The sequence below is a fragment of the Notamacropus eugenii genome, chromosome 3 (genome assembly GCF_028372415.1).
Source record: "Notamacropus eugenii isolate mMacEug1 chromosome 3, mMacEug1.pri_v2, whole genome shotgun sequence".
Classification (NCBI taxonomy): Eukaryota; Metazoa; Chordata; class Mammalia; order Diprotodontia; family Macropodidae; genus Notamacropus; species Notamacropus eugenii.
Window position 1 is genome coordinate 17,183,242 of NC_092874.1, and position 4,738 is coordinate 17,187,979.

The 4,738-nt window shown below is 45.2% G+C and overlaps 1 long non-coding RNA gene across 1 annotated transcript; it reads left to right on the forward strand.

The window, feature by feature from the left end:
• The first annotated feature begins 307 nt into the window (after positions 1-307).
• On the forward strand, positions 308-4,738 carry LOC140532466 (uncharacterized). The gene is made up of 3 exons (XR_011976526.1): positions 308-518; positions 1,719-1,905; positions 3,984-4,738. It is a non-coding gene; the product is annotated as an uncharacterized lncRNA (long non-coding RNA).

Below are 4,738 nucleotides of genomic sequence, written 5' to 3' on the forward strand. Positions count from 1 at the left end.
GTGCCCAGCTCAAACACACAGTTTTTCTCACAGATAAACAACATAAACAGGGTACAAGTGGCCACTGGACCTTCCTCTGTCAAGGCCCTGCAGCAGCACTTGACCCCGGTTTGGGGGGAACAAAAAGAGTCCCTGGCAGAGCGTTCCTCGAGGAAGCTTGAATTGGTTCCTGCCCTGGTGTATGCCTGGGTCAGGTCATCATGCCCCAACAGCCTCCCTCAGGGTCGAATCAACTTACCTGGCCCAGGGCTTTCCCTGAGCCAGGCATCACCTGTATAAACAAAAGTCATGATAAAGACTTTGCAGCACTGGGAGATCTTTGCCCTTTCCTTAGTTTAGTTGCTCTGACCTTCCCGGGGTCCTTGAAGTAGATTAAAAACAAAGAAATTTTTAAAAACCCAGACCTTGTGAGGAGGCGATAAATATTTGTCCACCCGATCGGTGCTACAGGTCTTCAAAGAAGGAAGAGATCCGTGTGGGTCAGAATAATCCAAGAACCTTCATGGAGTATGTATGAGGTGAGGACCCCCTTCCCCATCCCATAGAACACCTCTTTCAGCTCCTGCTGGGCCCCAGATACAAATATTCCCAGCTCCAACTCTGCTCATAGGAGAGGATTAATGCTGATAAGACCCGGAACCCAGCATGTCCACCCCGGGACTGGCCAAAAAAAAGACAAGGGGTGTCCAGAGGATGCAAGGGGACTCAACCAAGACCATAGAGAAGGGAGAGGCAGCAAAAAACCGTGAAAAGTCCCCAAGATGAAGAGAGGAGGGGATGTGAAGGTTTAGAGAGTGTTTTCCTCCCAGGAACAGAGACAGACAAAGGGAGGGGGACGGAGGAGAGAGAGAGAGAGAGAGAGAAAGAGAGAGAGAGAGAGAGAGGGAGGGAGGGAGGGAAAGGAAGGGAGGGAGGGAGGGAGAGAAAGGAAGGGAGGGAGAGAAAGGAAGGAGGAAGGGAGAGAGAGAGAGGAGGGGGAAGAAGGAGGAGGGAGAGAGGGAGAGAGGAGAGACAGACAGAGTGGGGAGAGAGAGACAGAGGGAGGAAGGGAGAGAGGGAGAGAGAGAGCACTCATGCTGGCAATGTTTTTACCTGCATTTTACAGAGGAGAAATCTGAGGCTCACAAAGGGACAACGACTTGACTAGGGTCACACAGCTAATTTGTGGATGAGCCAGGATTTCAGTTGGACCCTCCTCTCCTACCCAGCAAGTAGTACAGTTAGGAGGTGGGCAATACTTGTAATAACATCAAAGGACCTGTTCTAGCTCCCTAGTGCCTCATCTTGAATGCTACAGAAGCACCTTAATTTTACTTTGGTCAAATAGAGACAAGATTGTGAAAACACCTTCCACCTTCTACCTCTAAGTCAGGAAGACTTGGATTCAGGTTTCTCTTCTAACATATACTGGCTGTGTGACCCTGGGCAAGTCACTTAATCTCTGATTGCCTCACTTTCCTCAGCTGTAAAATGGAATAATAGCATGCCTCAAAGGATTTTTGTGAGGATCAAACAAGATACTTGTAAAGAACTTGGCACATTGGCTGTCACATAGTAGGGCATTTAATCAATGCTCGTTCAGTGGAGTTGCAATGATAAGTCCAGACAAAAAGCACCTCTCACCTGACCTCCAGGACAGTGCTTTACAACAGGTGATACCGTTTGTTTTTCCTTCTCTGGTGGCTGGTTTCCCAGCAGCTGTTCTCTGTCTATTGTAGGATGTCTGCATAGAGAATGAATAACTAAGTCCCCGAGCCTCCCTGGGCATATGGCGCTCTGAAGGTCTCTATGCTGGAGACAAGTGATGTCAGGAATGCCCAAACACATCACTGAGTAATGGACAAATAAGGAGAGAGCTAGGATTGCGATCAGACCTATGGGTTCACTGCTCTGGGGAATTTTCAGGTAAGAAGCTGCTTTCACCAATGCAGAGTGCCTCCTCTGCCATCTGGGATCTCGGAAGAAAAAATGGGCCATTTTGATTGTATGAATTTTTTTTTTGTTTTTGAACAGACAAATCTAATGCAGATAAAACTAGAAGGAAAATGGGAAATTGGGAAAAATATTTGCAGCAAGTGTCTCTGACTTAAAAGGAAATGATCCACATTTATAAGAGTCATTCCCCAATAGACAGATGATCAAATGATGCGAATTGCTTTGAAAGGAGAAATTCAAGCTATCAACAGCCTGTGAAAAAACATTCTAAATCACTAATTGTTAGAGAAATGCAGCCAAACAGAGGGTTTTCTGTTTGATTCTGGAGGAGATAGGAGCCACTGGAGTAGGGGAGTGACATGGTCAGACATGAGCCTTAGGCAGATGACTCCAAAAGCTGAGTGGAGGACAGACTGCAGTGGGGAGAGGCTCGGTGCAGGAAGACCAGCCATCAGGTTATTGTAACAGGTGGTGAGAACTGCCCCAGTTGGCTAGGGGTGGAGGGAGGGAGGAGCCTCGAGGAGAGACGCGGTGAATAAAGAAATGACGAGATCTGACCCCAGACTGGATACATGACGTAAGTGAAAGTGAGGGATCAAGGCTGTGAGCCTCAATGACTGGGAGGAGGGTCAAGCTGGGAGAGGAGAAGGTTGGGTGGAAAGACAGTGAGTTCTGGTTTGGACGCGTTGAGTTTGAGATGCATGGGACAAAGAGGCTGAGCTATCTTAAAGGCAGCTGGGGAAAGGCACTGATGAATCAGGGCCACATCGAAGGGTATTTTAGAATAAGAAAGAAACTGTGTATGATGATGAACCCACTTCAGCCATTCATCAGGGCCTAAGTGGAATTTCTACTTAACTGGAACATGAATGAAGAAAATTGCTCCAGTCAGGGAGACTAATTAGGAAGCCATTATAGCAATTCAAGCAAGAGGTGAGGAGGGCCTGAATTAGGGCTCTCCTACATACTCCAGGGACATGGATGTGAACCATCGGCATTAGTTGGTTAAATGGAATTAGGGCACCTAATCCCGGGCAGTGGAGCATGGTGGGAAACCACCCCAGGATAGGGAGTTCAGCCGGTAGCATGATGGCCCGTTGAATATCTCAGGGACCCTTACAAAGGGGGGAGGGGGCAGTCTTTTTTCTCACCCCTTCCAGCATTTGTCATTTTCCCCTTTGCTGATTTGGTGAGTGTGAAGTGGCACCTCAGTTGCTTTATTTTACCAGGGACTGGCATCAGTACCTGAAGCTGGTAACACAGAGGATAGAGTACCAGGTCTATAGTCAGCAAGACCTGAGGTCAGATCCAGCCTCAGGTACTTCCTAATACTGTGACCCTGGCAAGTCACAACCTCAGTCTGCCTCAGTTTCCTCAACTATAAAAAGGGAATAATTCTATCACCTACCTTCCAGGATTGTTGTGTGGATCAAACAAGATATTTGTAAAGCACTTAGCACAGAGCCTACACATAATAGATACTGAATAAAAGCTTATACCTTTCCCTTCCCTCTTTCACTTTCAATCAAAACCAGATCTGGAGGGTAGAAATCAGACCTTTATATCTTGGTCAAAATGAATTCAAATAAACGCTTTCTTTCTGGCAGGGCTATCTGCATTCAAGATTAATTCAGTCAATCAGTCAGTCAACAAACTTAAACTCCTACAAAGCTCCAGGCACATAAGGTCTGGGTGTACAAAGAAAGACAAGGGTGGTCTTTGTTCTCGAGGAACTCAACATCTAATAGGGGGATCGGCATTCAGATACCTATACACAGATAAGATGAATGTGTGTATGTATAATATACGTATAAAATAGATATACTTCATACATATGATAGAAATGCGTGTACATTATATAATATGCAAATACGTTGTATAATATGTACATAATATGCACACATCGATACAGTGTATATGTTGTACATGGCAGGTATAACATATTGCTATTGTTGTGTTACTTATGTTATTTTTGTATCTATTTATTATACAATATATTATATAAAGGTATCAATATTATATTTATTTTATGTTATATATTGTTACAGAAATATATTCACGTATCTGAGAATTGCAGCAATGGGAGGCAGCCGATGCAAGTGCACGGAGTGCGGAGATGGAACGAGGCCAACAGGAAATAAACCCTGCATTGCATAATTACAGACACTTCAGACCCCAGCCTCAGTAAGTGAGGGGAGGCCGCCAGACACAGACCCGAAGGGACGCCAAGGTAGACAGGAAGGGGCCACACGAAGCAGAATATGTCTAGCTGGGTTTTCTATTTTCCAAAAACTAAAAGGAGAAACCAACAGATGCCCATCAACTGGGGACTGACTAAGCACGTTGCGGTCTGTGATTACTTGTCATAAGAAATGACAAATAAGAAGGATCGAAAGAAGCTTGGGAAGACATGAACCGATGCAGAGTGGAGAAAGAAGAACCAAAAACAAATTACCAGATGATTACAACTTGGAAAAATTAATGGGAGCATTTATATAGCACCTACTAAGTGCCAGGTACTATGCTAAGCACTATACAATTATTATCTCACAACAACCCTGGGAGGTAGGTGCTGTAATTATCCTCGTTTTACAAATGAGGAAACAGAGCTAAAGTAACTTGCCCAGGGTCACACAGCTAGTAAATGTCTGAGGCTGGATTTGAAGTCAGGTCCCCCTGACTCCAGGTTGAGCACCATGGCACCACTATACCACCTGGCTAACAGGAATACTTCAACTAAATGTTGCATAATTGTGAAACCCAATATTAGCCCTGGAGAAGAAATAAACGAAGTGCTGACTTC